General features: G+C 45.7%; 1 protein-coding gene across 3 annotated transcripts in view; it reads right to left on the bottom strand.

The window, feature by feature from the left end:
* RBM6 (RNA binding motif protein 6) overlaps positions 1 to 20,669 on the bottom strand; it is a 152,565-nt gene that overhangs the window by 131,252 nt on the left and 644 nt on the right. Inside the window, exon 1 of one of the 3 annotated variants that reach the window (XM_032781479.2) lies at positions 12,852 to 12,953. The exons of the other annotated variants lie outside the window; for them this stretch is intronic. The gene's annotated coding sequence lies outside the window, so the exon portion shown is untranslated. Of the gene's footprint in view, positions 1 to 12,851; positions 12,954 to 20,669 lie in introns of those variants that run through there. 3 annotated transcript variants of the gene reach the window in all.

Genomic DNA, 20,669 nt, shown 5'->3' with positions numbered 1-20,669 from the left:
GACGCGTTGTAGTCTCCCCTTTAACCAGTTCCTTATCCACTTTTCAATTTTCATATTGATCCTCATCTTTTCCAATTTAACTAATAATTCCCCGTGTGGAACCATATCAAATGCCTTACTGAAATTGAGGTAAATTAGATCCACTGCATTTCCTTTGTCTAAAACATCTGTTACCTTCTCAAAGAAGGAGATCAGGTTGGTTTGGCACGATCTATCTTTTGTAAAATCATGTTGTATTTTGTCCCAATTACCACTGACCTCAATAGGTCCCAAACTATTCAACTTTTTTTTTAAATCAGATTGTCAGAATGGCAGGGGATAGTAATTTAAGATTTGTCATTAATACCACACTTCCCACCTACTGTGTATTCTAATTTACCATTCACATTCCAATTAGAAAGGAGAAAACACTGAAGATCTACAAATCAATAGAGCTGTAATTAAAAAAAAAAAAAAATCAATGTACAACATTAATTTTTAACCCAGGCACAATTTCTGGCATAAGCTCTTGGCTGGCCATGTATGGAAACATTTCCATTCAAGTGGTCTATCATGTTTATTGTGCTACCCAGAGGCACTTGGATTACAAACAAACATCTTGCTCACAATTGGTTATATAAGCACCACAATAGTGCACAGTTCTAATCGGGTAGGATACATCAGATCACAGGGTAGTCTGCTTTGGATCTCTTTCCAGAGGCTAGGAGAACATCCACAGCAAGTCTAGCCCCCTACTATGTTTCATTCGCACAAGTAAGATTCCTCTTTTGGTCTGATTATCAGCATAACCATGGGATACATTCATAGGAATACAAGAAAGGTGTCTGCCAAAAACACTTTTATTACTTGTGCAGAAGACCAGAAGAGGCTCTGACTTAAGTACCACCAGCACAGATAGCATCTTCCTCATCCCTGACAACAAGACTAACCCATAAATGCACAGCAGTCTTTTTTTGGACAAATGGACTGCTAAAAATAGGAAGCCAAGGCTTGGAAAAAAGGGAACATCACTACAGAGTATGTACTGCAGGCTCCTGATCAACCAGAGGAGAACACAGAATCCTCCAGTGTAAGTGAAGAGGGTTCCACTCATCGTGGCATAGTTTTCAAAGTGGGAAAGATCAAGAAGGGAAGAGTTAAAGGAAATAGAGAGTGCATATGATAATTACTTCTGAAAAAACATAAAGGTCCAATGGGCTGTCTATGGAGTTATCACAAAAGTTGGTACTAGCAGGCAGAGAGTAGGTTCTCTCTCATGGTTGACATACTTGCAGAGCTGCATACCAAGCAGGGGCAGACAGAAGAGGGCACTACAGAAGTGGAACAGGAGATGTTCCAAAGTGCAGTAGTGGCACTGCTTAAAATTCCCACAGGGCTGTCTTTAGTGTTCCAGCACTACATAGACAACTAGCAGAACAGAGCAGAGCGCTTGATGAAGGACAAATGTGATACTGGATATTTCAACTCTGAAACACATGGGTAATTTGTCCAATATATGTCAGCAGATGGCTGGCTATGGTTTGAACCTTAAACAGCTGGGTATCACACATATGAAAAACCATTTCAAGGACATAAATGAGGTGAGAGTGATATAGATACACCTGAGTGAGCAGTCTCAACAGCCTGAGTTAGCTGGAGAATTGCTCATCAGCACTGCACAACGTTGTCAAGGCAAGCAGATACCGTTGTGAGGCAATGGACGCAGACAACAATCACTCCCACAGCTACCTAGGATGGAACAGCAGACACTCACAGAAGTTTGAGAAAGGTCAAAAATACATCTGAAGAGGCACTTACTGACTCCTGCCTCTGAAAAGATGCTTCTCCCACCTGGAAGATGAGGATGTCCAGAAGTTGCTGGCTACAGTCAAATCCAGAAGATCCAAGGCCAAGCAGTTCCCCCTCCCAAACAAAAAAAGGCTATGGAAGAACTTTGCTGAGCAGCAAAGGATGCAATACAACTGGCAACAGTTGTTGCAGGGGGGGGGGGAGTGCATCAGATTACAGGTTCATTACAGCAGGTCAGCCTTGGCAAACTGATTTGCCAGCATGAGATACATTACATGTGTGGTTTTGAGAAGCGGCATGCTGTCAGCAATGTATTGGAGGAAATGCATGCTATCATCCATGCATGGTTGCTCTCCTGCAGCTTTTATGGCCTCTGACAGAGGACAAAGCGTCAAGCAGCAGTCCATGTCAGATGTTTCGCATTCATATCCTGCTTCGCACTCCCTCAATCAAGCAGCACCAGAGCTTCTCTAAGGGAAGTCACCAAATGCTGACTTCATAATTATATGGCCTCCATCACGATACTATTTGAGATCATCAATGATTAATGAATGATCAACATTAATGAATTTATCCTAATATCCCTGTAATTTACATACAGAAAACCGAAGTGTAGAGAGATTATGTGACTGTGACAAAACCACACATGAAATGTCTCTCTCAGCTAGGAACTGAAGGCTGATCTCTTAAGGCCCAGTACCCTAACCACAAAGCCACCCTCTTTCTTCTCCTCTTTTTTGCCTGCATGCACTTCAGCTGGTCTTCCGCTGCATGTAATGTTCTCCAAGAGATTCAGATGACGCTGACTCTCTTGCATCAGAAGCAGGAGATGGTGACACAACCAAACTGCATGCTCCACATGTTGCATCAGCTCAATAAGCACTGTCCTGCCTTCTGGGCTATACAATGCATTGTGCTGCAAGAGTTCACAGACCCAGAAAGACAGTAGCCTGTATTTCATTTTGTCAGATTGGCCTCTTGAAAGGACTATGTGGCATCTAGAGACCAGAGCTTAACTAGCATTAGCTGGATCACTGGGCTGATCTGCCTATTAATGAAAAGTTCTATGGTCAAGTTATACAGCCAGTAAAATGATAACATAACTGCAGCACAAGGCAAAAACACATTGTGGAATCTCAGAGGTAACCACCACCTCAGGAACAAGAGCACATAGCGACATATGTGAACTGCAGATTTGACAATAACCTGGTTACCTTCCTCCTGTTGAGGCAGACACCCTACCAAAAGCAAAAATTAAAACACAGACCAAGTATATGCAAGGGGGCCCTATCTTAAACTCTTGCAGCAGCATCCCAGTCAGATGAAAGGGCAGTAGCAGCTGCTCACATGGGAAGACCAGGTACTGTGGAGCAGCCTGAAGGATTTTGAGTTCATTAACGTTTCCCCTGCAGAATTCAAATGAAGCCACCATTTCACAAACAGCAGATGGGTGGCTACAGAATACAGTTCCAGTGACTGCTAACACAGACCCCTTAAGAGGTCTCTTAAGATCCCTCAAGAGAGATGCAGGACAGGAACTGTTCCATGTAGCTGCCCCATCACCTAGGCTGAACCCATTCCAGTGATTATTCCAAAGAGCTTTAGGATACAGCAGGAGCTATGGACACCGGCCATCAGACCTCCTTCTACAAAAGCTATGTTGAGGCTTTCATCAAAATTATTAAATCCCTGCTTCTGTCTAATTATCAAAAGACTGACCGCATAACCACTAGTAGCAGTTGGGAAGATGAGGATAACACAGGGTGAATAGTAATATGTTCTCCAAGGCATGCCCCATGCAAGAAACTAAAACCTGCCAAATGCCTTATGAAGAAAGCACACTTTCTACCTGGGGACTATTACCAATCAGTTGAACAGATGGGAAATGCTAGATAGCACAAGCATTCCCTACATCCCCCCAGTCGTCAGCTGGTGCAGTGTTGCCAATTTAGTCATTTTCCAACTCTTCCTGTAAATTCAAACATCCCCACTTATTTGAATTCCTGGGGAAAACACTATGACAGGGGTCAGCAACCTACCACCGTGCACAGCTGGCAACCAACCTCAGTGCGCAGCCAGCTGAGTTAACAGAACCCCAGGACGGCAGAAGCTGAGTGGGGCCGGCAGCCGGCGCGCCCCCTGGCTTCCCCCCCTCACCGCACTCAGGTTCTGCGGCTTCCAGGAGTGTGAGCCGCCAGGGCGCAGGGCCCTGAGCCCGCTGCGCAAGGGGAAGCGGCTCCTCACACTCCTGGGAGCCGCAGAGCCCAAGCGCAGCGAGAGGGGAAGCCGTGGAGTGCACGGGGACCACCGACCGCATGCATCTGCTGCAGAAGCCCGCCCGGGGGGGGCACTGGGCTGCAGCCCAGGCAGGTGCACCCCCCTGGTCCCCCGTCACTGCGCTCATGTTCTGTGGCTCCCAGAAGTGTGAGCCGCCGCTGCCCCTGCCCCTGCCGCAGCTCCCTCTGTCCCACTGCCTCAGCATTCCACATGGAGTTTTGCCTCCACATGGAGCCAACGACTGACAGGCATGGGCCCGGTAAGGGGAGTCCCAGGAGGCAGTCAGGGGGGAGGACTGGATGGGTTGGCAGTTCTGCGGGTCCTGTCAGGGGGCAGGGAGTGGTTGGATGGGGCGTGTCCCTGGGGGTCTGTCTGGGGGCGCAGGTATGGATAAGGGTTGGGGAAGTCAGGGGACAGGTAGGGTTCTAAGGGGGCAGTTGAGGGGGGGTGTCTCAGGAGGGGGCATTCAGGGGACAAGGAGCAGGGGGGGTTGGGGGTTCTGACTGGGGCAATCAGGGTGGGAAGTGGGAGGAAGTGGATGGGGGCAGGGATAGGGCAGGGCTCTCCCCTCTTTTTTGATTGTTGAAATATGATAACTCTAGGCAAGGGGAAAACGGGGGGGGACACATGGGGGCTGGCGCCCACATACATCCACTCCAGCCTGCCGGGCCACAGCCTGGGCAAGAGGGGTGGGGGGATGCAGCTGCTCCCACTAGCAGTGCCGCCGCCTTTGCAGGGCTGCTGCCCCCCTGCACCACACTGACTCCTCCAGGGCTGAGGCTCGCTGCTGCCGCCACAAGCAGGACTCTCTGGCTCTCCGGTGCCTCCGGAAGGCGGCTTCTCCCTGCCAAGCTGCTGCAGCGGCCCAAGCCCAGCAAAGCCAGTGAGTGGACTTGGGGTGGGGCCACGTGGGTAGGGTGGGGAGGGCTCACGGGGGGAGGCTGTGCAACCTCCAGGGGAGTTCAGGGGGCAGGGATGGGGAAATCTGGTATAGGGAGCAGCCCCTGGGCATGGCTGGCCCCTGGGGTCTATAAAGGCTCGTCAGGATTTGCCCCTCAATGAACTGATGTTCAAAGAGGGGGAGGCGGCGCAAGGTGGAAGTTTCGTCTAGGGCGCAAAATATCCTTGCATCAGCCCTGCTCCAAGGGGTGCGTGCACCCCTGCTTAAGAACCACTGCATTAAACTGATAAGATCTGCATTTTAATTTAATTTTAAATGAAGCTTCTTAAACATTTTTAAAAACTTGTTTACTTTACATACAACGATAGTTTATAGACTTATAGGGATAGATCTTCTAAAAACATTAAAATGTATTACCGGTACACAAAACCTTAAATTAGAGCAAATAAATGAAGAGTTGGCACACCACTTTTGAAAGGCTGCCGACCTCTGCACTATGATATTACCCTCAATGCTTGAGGGAGTGGCCACTGGTGTAGTAATCTTGACCCTTGTATTAGCACAATGGTTGGCAACAGGAGGCACACATGCCAAAGGCAGCACACAAGCCAATTTTTACTGGCGTGCTGCTGCCAGCTGGGATCCCGGCACCTGGCCCTGCTCAGCCCGCTGTCAGCCTGGATGAACGGAACCCCCGGCCGGCAGCAGGCTAAACGGAGCCGGCAGCCAGGACTCCAGCTGGCAGGAGCCAGTGAATGGAACCCCAGACCGCCAGTGAGCTGAGTCACTTAGCCCGCCGCCAGTCTGGGGTTCTGCCCGCCAGCCATGCTCAGCTCACTGTCAGTCTGGGGTTCCGGCCACTGGCCCCTTGCCAGCCGAGATCCCAGCTCCTGGCCCTGCTCAGCCCACTGCCAGCCTGGGTGAACGGAACCCCCGTGTGGCAGCAGGCTGAGCGGGGCCAGCAGCCAGGACCCCAGCTGGCAGAAGCCGTCCACCGGCCCTGCTCAGCCTGCTGACAGTCTGGAGTTCCGGCCACCAGCCCTGCTCAGCCCACTGATGGTCTGGAGTTCCGGCCGCCGGTCCCTTGCCAGCCGGGGTCTCGGCCACTGGCCCAGCTCAGCCTGCTGCTGGCCCGAGTGAACAGAACCCCTGGCCAGCAGTGGCTGAGCAGGCCGGCAGCCCCACTCAGCCTGCTGCCAGCCTGGGATACCAGCCACCGACCCCGCTCACCTCGCTGCTGGTCTGGGATTCCGGCCCTGCTCAGCCCTCCTGCCGGCCTGGGGTACCGGCAGCCAGCCCAGGGCTCTGCTCCTAGCCTGGTCCCAGGGCTCTGCAGCCCTTATAAAAAATTACACTACAATTACCTTAAAAACTTGAAAACTTTGTATATTACAGTAATCATTAAAACATGTATAATGTTAATAAATACATAGGTTTGATGAAACAAAGTAGTTGTACTTATGTGCCTATGCTTAATTTGTGTTTTCAATTATTTATCTTCTAAAAAATCTCGCATGTCTCCCACGCCCAGAAAGGGCATCTTGCACCCCCAGGGGATGCATGCACCCAAGGCTTTGGAGTGGAGCCCGGAGCTGGAGCGCAGAGCAGCCCCAGAACAGTGGAGCTGCAGATTTTTGCCTGGAGCTGGAGCACGACAGGAGCACAGCTCCAAAGCTCTGCATGCACCCCAGGTTAAGAACCACTGCACTAAACTGATAAGATCTACATTTTAATTAAATTGTAAATTAAGCTTCTTAAACATTTTTAAAACCTTGTTTACTTTACATACAAAAATAGTTTATATATAGATATAATATAGACATACAGACCTTCTAAAAATGTTAAAACATATTACTGGCATGCAAAACTTTCAACTACAGTGAATAAATGAAGACTTGGCACACCACTTCTGAAAGGTTGCCGACCCCTGCACTAGCACCTGCTAAAACTGATACAGCAGCACAGAATACTGTCACGGGAGAGAGAGAGCGCGCCAATGAGAGCGCAGCTCAGGCTGGGGAAGAGGCTCAGAATGAACCTGAAGGGTGGCTGAGAGATAAGAGGGAGGAAGGAGAAGAATCTACATGATGAGCTAGCAGAGAATAAAAGTAGGGAGTGAGAAGGAGAAAAGAAGGAAAATAGGAAAGGCATCAGGTCAGGAGAAGAAGAAAAAAGTACACCTGGGCATGGAAGCACTGTTAAAGAACGAAGGAGAGGGAAATAAAATCTACTCATGTATAGGAGAGAGAGCATCAAGGGGAAAAACTGAAAGGAAATTGAATTGATGAAAAAGGGAATTGATCAAAAAGTTGAGAGAGACAAAAACAGATCCTGAAAACATTAAAACGAAAAGGCCACCCAAAAAGGACCTAAAGCACATGAACAGAGAGAATAACTGTTTGAACATCTATTGAACAAACACAGTCCAAAGATGCCTAATGGACAAGTGAGGGTCCACCAGGTGAAGAAACCCTGCTTATGGATAACCTTGGTGCAAAGAGATACAACCACACGAACACAATCTAAGGAGTGCTCCAAGCCAAAAAGAAGAAAAGGACAGCAAGAGTGGAGCTGGACTTACAGCCAAGGAGAGGAAAAGGTGATTCTCCTCTGAAGTGACACAGGATATTGTTGAGTGAGCTCTTTTGTTTTTGTATTTGTAATTTCGGTTGCACTGGATTACAAATGCAAAGATTAATCTTTATATTTTGCAAACAAGCGCTGCAAAAGGGTACATCTTCCAGAGCAGGACTGTGGGCAGAGACCGGCCCTAAGAGTCTATTTACTGTAGACAGCAGCTGGTCTCTTCCAGTATTAAAGGGATCTTGAAATTACAGCCTTGCTGACTGCTCTCCTTCTTGCCCTGCATTATACACAGTGCTGAAGGGTACCATCATTCTGCTGAGTGCCTTGGCTCAACTTCCTCACACTAAAAGGGTGCTGATACCAAATGTCTCATTATTAGTAACTTTAAAGAAGTGAGTCTACACTAAGGCTCACAAGTCTTCTTGCCCTACACCTGTCTATCCCCTCCTGTAACTCCTGATGTCATATAAACTTCCCCTTTGTTCTTTTCCCCCTCCTCCCTCTTCTACAACTCAGTCTTCACTCTCCTCTACAATTTCCAGATGAAATTCTACAGTGGTGGCTACCCTACTTTCACTGATAACTATTTTATGTTCACAAGAAGAGTGGTGTGAACATGTTAAATCAAAATCCAGTTTCTTGTTTGCAAACACTATTTAATAGCATCACTCTGGAAGCAGCAGGAGATGGTGAAATTACTTCCCAATACTCATGCCTCCCTCACCCCCTCAAAAGCCGAATACTTGATTATTAAATTGCTCCACACATAGCAGTCTCTGTCAGCTTTGGTAGAGTCCAGCTGACATGAAACTGATGAACAGGCACTTGTACTCAAGTCTCCATTTGTACAAGTTTCACCAAAATATCAGAGGTAGAACCAAGCACCAATCCATTCTTTTTGACAGCCTTTATAAAAACAGAATCCTATGTATTCCACAAAAACTGAATTCACCTGCTGCCACAGAACTAAGCACCAGAATCTCAGCTTTCATTTTAAAAAAGCATTTCTTGTCCTTACCATTGTGAAGATAATTTGAAAATATGACTCAAGGGTAACTAGAGGATTACACACTTTGTTGCTTCTGTAGATAGAGCACATTGCACATACCAGGTTCCCCTACTGCCGCCGTCCCTCCCCCTCAGGAGTTATGTACTCCTCATTCCTCCTCCTCCTCCACCATGGCAGGGGTTTTGTATGCCTCCTGCATTTTCCCCTTGCCACATACCAGGCATTTGTCCTTCATGTCCCCCTCACGCTATACCATCTCCCCCTTGTTCTTCCATGCCATAAGTTTGGTGTGTTACCACCTCCCCATTCTCATGCCAAGGTCCCTGTTTCTCCCTTCTCTCCATGCCATGAGCACTGTGGGCACCTCCAATCCCTCCTCTCTATCACTACTTTCATTTCTTTGGTTTCTGTTTGTGAGGGAAATCTTTCAGGATGTCCACCTTTTTGGAAACTATATTGGAAGAATCAGCACAGCTGAGATAGGTGAGTATATTGTTATGTTGGAATGTGTTGATGACTGCCAGCAACTGGTTCTACAATTACAGAGGTGATTGAAGCAGCTGGATCTGCTAATCTGTGTCCCCCATTTTCCACATTCAAAGTTTTTACCAAAATCAACAAAGTTCTGCCTACTGATATTTAGAACAGTCCCTATGCAGTGGTGGTGTAGCCGTGTTGGTCCCAAGATGTTAGAAAGACAAAGTGGGTGCGGTAATATCTTATATTGGACCAACTTTTGTTGAGGAGAGAGACAAACTTTCAAGCTACACAGAGATCTTCTTCAGGTCTGGGAAAAGTACTCTGAGTAAACATGAGGTAGAACAGATAGCTTAGCATAAGTAGTTGACACAATCTATTCCTTTCAAGGCAAAGAGGCCCATTAACAACCATATAGTCATAGGGCAAAACTGAGCGTTAGTGGGTTACACGTTGTTGTAATAAACCATGAACAGTCCCTGAAACTTTGGAATTGAACTGATATGGCCTTCAAAATTCTTCAGACAGAAAAATACCATCAAATTGAATTTTAGACCTCACTTTGCTTGGCCAGCCAAAGTACTGATACCCTCTTGAGAAAGTACATAGCATTAAACAACAGCTTTAAGAGATCAGAACATTCCCATTCATCTCAATCAGAGCCCTGTAGACTCTGATTCTTGGCCATGGCATTTTTGGGGGGGGAGATACCACAAAATTCAGCATTTTTGCTTCACAATTTCCCATTCTGCTGAAGCCGAGTGCTCATCAATGTATTTTCTGTCTCCCTGGCTGCAGTGGCCTTTGGGTCTCTAGAGTTCCCTGCACGGATTACAGTGAGAACAGCGTCCATGGCAACAGGCAGCAAGAAGTTGGAGAGTCAGAGCTGAAGTCCAGTAGGACAACCAGAAGCTAGGCTGCCTGGAAAGATAAGCTTCTGAAGCCAACTCCCTCCATCCTTGATGTACACAGGGACAAAGGGGAGAGGTGGCTCTGAACCAGGCAGACTGCAGAAAATTATAGGAGCCAAGGCTTGTGGAGTGGTGCCAGGCCACCTGGAGAGCACAACAAAAAATCCTATCCTTAAAAATATCAATGAGCTTTACACCAATTAGCATTGTCAACTGTGAGCCATAGTGCATGTGAAGGGGACAGGAATGCAGGATATTACACAGTAATAAAAAATATTAAAGTTGAGGAATTTAGAGTTGTTGCATTAGAATTTAGTCCAATTATTCCACAGAGCCTTGATTTATAACTCCCTTAAAAAGAGCAGCTATCACTCCAGCTACAACCAACATTCAGGAGGTTCCAGCTGAACACAACAATATGGGACTCAAATATAAAAATTATAAACACTATGTTACCTTTATTCTCTTCCCTCCCCTACAACTTCCTAGTGGAGACAGAGAAAAGGGACCTCTCAAGTGAAGGAGGATGAATGACCCCTTTGAGGGCCCAGGAGGGAATGACAAATAGGACAGCGGAAAAGAGGGAGTCAGTGAATGGACCAACAGCCCTTGACTCTCCCGGCGAACGAGGAAAAAAAGGAAAGGGCAGGACTGATAGCAACCTGTCCAAGGCACTGCTCCTCATGCTCACCCTCCTTCCCTTGCCATTACTGTAAGAATTTCCTTATGTGAACATGAACCATGTGATGCAATTACAAAAAAAAGCTAATATTCTGAGGTGTTGTGATGCTTCCTAGGAGTATCCAAAGTTGTGAGGTACCTCACTACCACCTATCTTTGGTGTGAGGAAGCCTTGTGTCTGCCTGACAGGAGTCAGCTCCCCAACTCGAGCAGCCACGGCAACCAGTCCTGCTCTTTAGCTCTCACAGGCCCAGCTGTCATTCTACAGGTTGGCAACAGACACACCACATCCCTTCAGCCCTCCGTGCATCTCCCTGGAGTGTCCAATCCCTGGTCTGCAGGGCACCTGCAATATTTACTGATTCACTGCTTCCAAAGAAGCAATACTCCCCAGCTTACCAGTTTAACCCCTTAGATCACTGCTCTACTTAATTCTCAGCACCTGACAAAGCTCTTTGTAGCTCGAAAGCTTGCCTCACTTATAGAAACTAGTCCAGTGACAGATATTACCTCACCCACCTTATCTCTCCAGAATTTCCTCATATCAGCCCCCTTATAATCACGTCCAGTTTAGAAAACACTTCCCCCACAATACATCACAGAAGGGGATCAGAAATTATCAACCGTTTCCTTCCTTTTCCTCTAGCCACTGATATCTCAGGCTCCCGCTTCCTATGCCCAGCCCTGCCAATTTACTCCAGAAACATGAATTATTTGTTACTTTATAACATAATGCAGACAATTTAAAGCATAGTTATATTCTCTAGGGATAGAAGTCTTCCTTCTTCACGGCAAGTATGAGAAGAGTAACAAGATGTGGAGTGAAGAAATTCTAAAAAGTAGCTGTTAACTGTCCACCCATCAGCTTCGACAGAAAAAGATTCATTTCATCTGACATTCTGCATGCAGTCTCGTCAGATTTTTTTTTCGGGGGGCGGGGGAGTAATAGACAGAGGGGGTACAAAATTTGCAATGGATCAGACAAACAGATATGAAACTTCAAAGAAACAGTATTTCTCTTTCAGAAGAACCTACTTATTTTCATAGTATCTCTCATTTATTTGAAAACTGTTTTCAGTTCCCACTCATTTCACCTGTTTTCTCAAGACTAAAAGTAATTTTTTTTTTTTTTAAAGTTTTCCTCATAGATCAGGTTTTCTAAATCTTTTATAGTTTTTGTTGCTCTCCTCCGGACCTAAGTTTCCTGTATGCTGCGCAACAGCCTATTTAGCATCATGCAGGCACTCAGGGAACCCACCCAGGGGATCCCTCCACTGGCCCAAACTGAGCCTGGGACCTGGAACTGCCACAGCCAGGGCACCCAGACCTGCCAAAACGGTGCAGCCCAACCCCAGAATGGTGTGGCCCAAGCCAGCCGGAGCAGATCCAGGTGCAGCTGGAGCAGCCCTACCTCAGCCCAGACCTGCTGAGGCCAGGGAGGGGCACCTATCCTGCAGCCCCAGAGCTCCCGCAGCGAGAAGAGGCACCAGAGCACCCTCCTGCACCCCAAACCTCTCATCTCCAGCCCCATCCCAGAGCCAGCAGCCCCAGCCAGAGCCCTCACCTCTGCACCCAACCCTATGTCCCAGCCCTGAGCCCCTCATACCCGGCTCCACCCCAGAGCCCGCACCCCCAACTGGAGCCCTCACACCCCTGCACTCCAACCCTCTAGCCCAACCCTGAGCCCCCCACACACACTTCAAACCCCTTGGCCCCACCCCATGAATTATGTTACATGCACCAATAGGAAGGTGATGTGTCACACATCACGTCCTTATTGGTGCACATAACAAAATTCATTCCACACATGGGTGGAAAAAATTAGAGGGAACACTGCTCTGGACTCTCTCCAGTTTGTCCATTTTTTCCCTAAAGTGTGGCACTCAAATCTGGACATAGTACTTCAGCTGAGGCCTCATCAGGGCTGAATAGAGTGGAAAAATTACCTTCCATGTCCTACATAAGACACGCGTCTTAACACATCTGTGACCTAGGGATCCCTTGGTCCCAACTAGCAGATAGTTTTACAGGGATCCCCCGAGTTGGATATCTGCATAATAGTTTACCAAAGCTGCATGTGAAGTTTCCACCAAGACACCGCTGCCTGCTGGGCATCTTAATCATTGTGAAACGTACATACGGATAATATTTAAGGAGTATTATACTGAAAAATATGTTCTTAAGTCCTCGAGTTAAGGCAGGTCACCAGGAGAAGACATACCGCAAAAATGTTCCTTTCAGGCATAGGTAACTGACATCTCCATGTGCATACAGAGCTGGGGCAGAGAGACTGCAAAATCTAAGAGGAAATTTACAGGAAGAAATAAACAGCAGCAGATGTACTGTTTCTGAATAAAAACAAAGGCTTGGAGTACAGAGAGACATACTGAAACCTTTGCCTAGGTGGTTTCTCAGATTGGCAGCGACCCTACGGGTTTTTCACCTTCCTCTGCAGCATGGGGCACCGGTCACATGCAGGTTTAAACTAATGGAAATGGTGGATTCTCTGCAACATGAAGTCTTTAAATCATGATCTGAGGACTTCAGTAACTCAACCAGAGGTTAGAGATTTATTATAGGGGTGGGTGGGTGAGGTTCTGAGGCCTGCAATGTGCAGGAGGTCAGACGAGATAATCTTGTTGGTCTCGTCTGACCTTAACGTCTGTGAGGTAAACTGACGGCGTACATGTCTCAGACTTACAGATTGGCTGTAAAGGGCTACTAGGATTTTTGGTGACCAATACTCTATTAGATACGAGGTTATTTTATTAATGAAGTCTACGCTCTAGAATGCATGTTATAATTTTATTTTACACTAAGGCTGTTGATTAATTGCAGTTAACTCACGCAATTAACTCAAAAGAATTAATCACGATCTAAGTTTCCTGTAAGTTGCGTGACTGCGCAGCAGGCAATCAAGGGCCACACAGGCAGGGGGAGACACCCCTCCTCCCGCCCAGCCCAGCCCCACCAGAGCTGCCACAGCTTTGGAGAAGCTCCCTTCCCCCAGCCCGGTAGAGCCAGAGCTGTCACAGCCAGGGAGAGGTGCCTCTCCCGCAACCCCACTATAGCTGCCGCGGGGCGCCACAGCTTGGGAGAGGAGCCCCTCCCCCAGCCGAGCAGAAGTTGCAGCAGCCATGGAGAAGCACCTCTCCCCTGTCCCAGCCCCAAGCTGCTGTGGTGAGAGAGGCTATGCCCCAGCCCTGAGCCCCCTCCTGCATCCTAAAATCTGAACCCCTCATCCCTAGCCCCACCCCAAAGCCCACACCCCCAGCCAGAGCCCCCCTGCACCGCAACCCTCTGCCCCAGACCAGAGTCCTCTCTCACACTACGAAGCCCTTAGAACCACCCCCATCAAACATCACCTCCTTATTGGTGCATATAAAATTCATTCCGCACATGCGCATAAAAAATTACAGGGAACACTGATCACAATTAAAAAAATTAATTGTGATTAATTGCAGTTTTAATTGCACTGATAAACAATAGAATACCAGTTGAAATTTATTAAATATTTTGGCTGTTTTTCTACATTTTCAAATATATTGATTTAACTTACAACAAAATACAATGTGTACAGTACTCACTTTATATTTTTATTACAAATATTTTCACTGTAAAAATGATAAATAAAAGAAATTGTATTTTTCCATTCACCTCATACAAGTACTATAGTGCAATCTCTATCCTGAAAGCGCAACTTAGAAAGGTAGATTTTTTGTTACATAACTGCACTCAAAAACAAAACAATGTAAAACATCAGAGCCCACAAATCCACTCAGTCCTACTTCTTGTTCAGCCAATCATGGAGAAACAAATTTGTTTACATTTACAGGAGATAATACTGCCCACTTCTTTTTCACAATATCACCAGAAAGTGAGAATAGGCATTTGTATGGCACTTTTGTAGCTGGCATTGCAAGGTATTTACGTGTCAGATATGCTGAACATTTGTATGCACTTTCATCCTTTGGCCACGATTCCAGAGGAGATGCTTCCATGCTGATGATACTCTTTAAAAAAAATAATGCATTAATTAAATTTGTGACTGAACTCCTTGGGGGAGAATTGTAATGTCTCCTGCTCGTCTCTTCACCCACATTCTGCTCATGTATGGTAATAGCAGTCTAGGATGATGACCCAGCATCTTGTCATATTTAAGAACACTTTCACTGCACGATTTGATACAAACGTGAAGAAGATACCAATGTGGATTTTCTAAAGATAGTTTACAGCACTCGGACTAAAGATTTAAGAATCTGAAAGTGCCTTCCAAAATCTGAATGAGGATGGGGTGTGGATGCATGCTTTCAGAAGTCTTAAAAGAGCAACACCCAAGAATTGGGGGAAACTACAGAACCCAAATCATCAACAACGAATATCAATCTTCTTTCTGCTAAGTGGCATCTGAACTCAGATGAAGAATAACATGCGATTGATGCTGCACTGCTTTGGACTGTTATTGACTCGGAAACCATCATTAGAAATGGGGGGGAACCACAAGTCCTCTGAAATGGTGTTGAGGCATGACCAGGGACATATGAATCTTCAGCCACTCCTGGCCGTAAATTCTTGCACAGTCAGTTCAAGGTTTCCTTCCCCCACTCTGAACTTCAGGGTACAAATGTGGGAACCTTGCATTGGACACTTCTAAAGCTTAATTACTAGCGTAGATCTGGTACCTCTGCCACCATTCCCAGAATTTCAGTGGTCCTGGATTACTTCTTGTCCCCCCCAAACCTTCTCCTCCCTGGGCAGCTTAAGAGCTTCACAGTCCCTGGTGAACACAGATCAAAACCCTTGGATCTTAAACAAGGACGAAATTAACCATCGCTCCTCCTTCCCCCCATCAAATCCCTGGTGAGTCCAGATCCAATCCCCTTGGATCTTCTTAAAACAAGGAAAAATTCAATCAGGTTCTTTAAAAGAAAAAGCTTTTAATTAAAGAAGAAAAAAAAATATCATCTCTGTAAATCAGGATGAAAAATACTTTAACAGGGTAATCAGATTCATAAAGCCAGAGAACCCCTCTAGCCTTAGGTTCAAAGTTAACAGCAAGCAAAGAAATCTCTCAGCAAAAAAAGGGACATTTACAAGTTGAGAAAAAACAAAATAAAACTAATCCACCTTGCCTGGCTATTACTATACAATTTTGAAACATGAAGACTGATTCAAGAAAAGATTTGGAGAGCCTGGATTGTTTGGTCCCTCTTAGTCCCAAAGAGCGAACAAACCCAAAACAAAGAGCAACAAACAAAAGACTTCTCTCCACCCAAGATTTGAAAGTATCTTGTCCCCTTATTGGTCCTCTGGTCAGGTGTCAGCCAGGTTTACTGAGCTTCTTAACCCTTTACAGGTAAAAGAGGCATTAACACTTAACTATTTGTTTATGACAGTCAGCTACAACAGTGCCATGTGAACACTTGTTCTCACTTTCAGGTGACACTGTAAACAAGAAGCAGGTAGCATTATCTCCTGCAACTGTAAACAAACTTGATTGGCTGAACAGAAAGTAGGACTGAGTGGACTTGTAGGCACTAAAGTTCAACATTGTTTTATTTTTGAATGCAGTTATTTTTTGTATATAATTCTACATTTGTAAGTGCAACTTTCATGATAAAGAGATTGCACTACAGTACTTGTATTAAGTGAATTGAAAAATACTATTTCATTTTTACAGTGCAAATATTTATAATTGAAAATAAAGTGACACTGTACATTTCGTATTTAGTGTTGTAATTGAAATTAATATATTTGAAAAAGTGGAAAACATCCAAAAATATTTATATAATAGTACTGTAATATTGTTTAATCACATGGTTAACCCTTTCAATCGCTTCACAGCCTTATTTTACACATAACCTGTTGAATACTTCTATTCACTATTACTTGAATCTCTATGCTTCATTAAATAAACATACCCTTGATTTCACTATAAATAGATCTAAGTGCTGTGAGTTAAGTGGAGCAGTGATCTAAGGTAAAACTGTTAAGGGTATGGCTACACTTGAAATTTCGAAGCGCAGCGTGGTCAGAGCGCCAGTGCTGGGAGAGAGCTCTCCCAGTGCTGCATGTAAACCACATCCTCTACGGGTGTAGCGTGCAGCGCTGATTACACTGAGGCTTTACAGTGTTGTATCTTGCAGCGCTCAGGGGGGTGTTTTTTCACACCCCTGAGCGCGAAAGTTGCAGCACTGTAAAGTGCCAGTGTAGCCATACGCTAAGCTGGGAAATATTGCTTCTTTGGAAGCAGTGAATCAGTAAATACTGCAGGGAGATGCACCCATTGCTGGAGGAGTTGGGGAGCTGATCCCCGGCAGGCTACGGCAAGGCTTCCTCACACAAAGGGTATGCCTATCCAGCGGGTAGTAGTCGATCTATCGGGGATCAATTTATCGTGTCTCATCTGGATGCAATAAATCGACCCGTGAATCAACGCCCATACTCCACCTCGGCAAGAGGAGTAAGCAGTGTCGATGGGGGGAGCCGTGGCAGTCAACTAGCCCCCGTGAGGACGGCCAGGTAAGTCGAACCAAGATACTTCGACTTCAGCTACACAAATAGCATAGCTGAAGTTGCGTAGCTTAGCTCGATCCCATATCCCCCCCCCCCCCCCCCAGCCCTAAGTGTAGGTGGTAGCAAGGTGCCTCACAACTATGGGTACTCCCAGGAAGGGTCACAACTCCTCAGAATGACATGTGCCAACCAAGTGATGTAATTACAAAAAAGGTTAATGTTCACTCGTGATTCATTATAACCCCAATCCGTTTCTGCAGTAGTACTGCCTATCCAGTTACTACCCATTTTGTAGCTGTGCATTTGATATTTTCTTCCTAACACTTTGTCTACACTAGCACTTTTACAGCAAAACTTTTGTCAGTCAAGGGTGTGAAAAAAAAACACACCCTTGACTGACAAAAGTTTCACTGACAGAAGTGTTTGTGTGGTCAGTGCTATGTTAGCAGGAGACACTCTCCCGCCAACATAGCTACTGCCACTCATTAGGGGTGATGCAATCATGCCGGAGAGAGAGCACTCTCCTGCTGGCAGAGAGCAGCTACACAGTGGTGCAGCTGTAAGGTCTGTAGTGTAGAAATAGCTCACCTGTACTTTGTACCTGTCTTTACCGAATTTCATCTTGTTGATTTCAGACCAATTCTCCAATTTGTCAGGGTAAGATACTTGCAACCCCTACCACCTTGGTGTCATCCGCAAATTTTATAAACACACTCTTCAGTCCATTATCTGAATCATTCATGAAAATATTGAATAGTATTGAATCCAGGACAGACCCCTGCAGGACCCCACTAGATACATTAAGGGGGAAGGATAGCTCAGTGGTTTGACCATTGGCCTGCTAAACCCAGGGTTGTAAGGTCAATCCATGAGGGGGCCACTGAGAGATTTGGGGCAAAAATCAGTGCTTGGTGAAGCTAGTGAAGGCAGATGGCTGGACTCGATGACCCTTCAAGGTCCCATCCAGTTCTATGAGATAGGTATATCTCCATCCTCCCAGTCTGACAGTGAACCAATGATTTCCCACTTGCTTTTCAGATCTTGTAATAGACTTTATGCTCAAGAAGGATAAAAAGAGAGCAATCTAAGCTAGAGCTCCCAACACTGTTGACATGATCCACTAACAAAAAGCTAGAAAACAGCCTTCACCATCCTCCAGTATGGGGGCAGAAACCATATCATCTATATTACCCTCCATTTTTTGGTCCCCCATTTAGAAAATTATATTGGGCTTAATACCTCACTTGATCCCATTCACTGTCCCAATACTGTTCAAAGATGATGCTGTCCTAATAAGAGACCAGATCAACTTTTTCCACAGTCCAGATTATGTTCACACTGACCCTTTGCCCAATTTCTCTTTTAAAGATGGCAAGCTCTTTGCGGTAGAGACTGTCTCTTCATGTATGTCTGTACAGTACCTAACAAAACAGAGCCCTGATCTTGATCAGGCCCTAGGTGTAGTACCATAACAAATGATAAAAACCTTAACTACAGACATCACTTCTGCTCCACCAAAAAGGGTAATAGTCTGACTTGACTATACAGGCCACAGATCCAAATACAAACTCACAAGACCAGACAGAGATCCCCTTGCATTGTTGACAGAATAAAAGTGTAACTGCAGGTTACACGGCTGTACAGAACAGACTTAATTAACCTACAAACAAGATGCATGTTTGTTTCATGAAACAATTAGCAATGTCCTCCCAATAGTAAGGGAGGCAGTATAAATATTGGTTTGGAATTCTGAGAAAAGTTTCAGAATGAGGTTTTTCAAACTACAACTTAATCTCCTCAATTTCAAATGTCTATTACACCACCCCATTTCAATAAGGTTCTACATATATAACTACATTAAAAGAAACTAACAGTTGCAGTTAGTTACTCAAGAGTCAAAAAAAGCAGAATTTTTTGTGAACACAAGTTTAACTCTCCCCCCAGTACATATGCATCATGTGTTACAATTTATTCCTAGGCGCTGGGGCTACAGAGTTAGACTCAAATTCTTCCCCATATTCATAGAGGATATGTCACTACTGACAATAAGTTTGTACAAGGATCCAGTGTCGAATGATGCATTAAACTATTTATAAAATTACTGCTGTATTCAGCACTGTTCAGGAGAGAAAATACTGTACTCTTTCAGTCCCAGTCCTTTCCACTCATCATTTGGCCATCTGCATGGTGCAATTATCTGATATGTACACAATTGCACCATGTGTCCAAATTATTAAAGCAATTGCACATCTCAATTATGTGAACTCATGGGTACTGACAGTAGACAAGGCAGCTCAATGCATCTACAGACCATTGAAATGCTGTGTTAATCTGAAACTCAGGTTACATTCAAAAGTCTATTTTCATACCTACAAAAACCAGAATGAAACTTAATTTCTGCAGTGTTAATCTATTACAGAAGTTTATCAAGCAGACTGAAAGTCTGACACCCCAGGACTATGGTTGCATGCCATTCCAAAAACAATACACAAGTTTTATATAACCTAAGATACAAGCTTTACACCTATATTAGCAATTATTATAAATATGAATGTTAGACTGCAGAAACACCAGTATTATATGGTATCATACAATAGGCATTAAATCTTATCCATACACATTCCAATTGGCCTGGCAACAGACACTGAGCCAGCAGGGCCACAATCCAGCTTCACTGCAAGCCCTCACGCGCTAATACACCCTAATGTTTTCTTCACTCAACCCTTAATAATTATCTATGCCGTCTCCAGATCCAACACCTCCAGGGCTATAAACTGAAACATTCCAGCTCCACAGCAATTTACCATACAGCACCCTGACTAGGAACCCCACACAGGGAGAACCCCTTTAAGCCCACTGCAAACTCTGTAATCATCTCACCTCCATCAAAAGCAGCTGGAATCCCCCATGGCCAGCTGCCTCCCCAAAAATGGCACATTCCTAGCCAGAACCCTGTATTACCAAACTCCCTTGAAGCTGAGCACTCTCTTGACAGACTCCTCAAGTCCCACCCAGTTCCCCAAACCAGAATCCTGCAGGCTACCCCCATGACCTGAATGCCCATCCCAACCCAAAGACTGATGTCTCCCCCGCAAAATGTCACAAGCAGGAAAATCCTGCGACCTGACCCCCCTCCCCCCCACAGCCATACTTCCATACACATCACAACTACACCTCAAACAAGAGTGCCTCTCCATGGCTAATCCCCAGTAAAGCCCCACACACATGAGCCCTCATCAAGGCCCATGATGATTAACCTCCCATCGCTCCACTATGAACCCTCCCCCAATGAGACCTGAAGGGCAACCCCACCACACACACAGAGACCCCCTGAAAACTTGCATAACCAACCACACATATCCCCAGTTCAGAACCCACATAATCTAGTGCCCCTGTCCCCTTCCAGGAGCCTGTGTGCGTGACGCTCCCACTCTGAGCACCCCAACCACGAGGAAGCCCATACATGCGCGCACACACACACCCCACAAGCGGGAGCCCACATGCCCGCCTCCCCCAACCCCCG

This window comes from Chelonoidis abingdonii, chromosome 16 (assembly GCF_003597395.2).
Source record: "Chelonoidis abingdonii isolate Lonesome George chromosome 16, CheloAbing_2.0, whole genome shotgun sequence".
Classification (NCBI taxonomy): Eukaryota; Metazoa; Chordata; order Testudines; family Testudinidae; genus Chelonoidis; species Chelonoidis abingdonii.
Note: the sequence above shows the minus strand (reverse complement) of the source record. Positions and strands in the feature narration are given on the sequence as shown.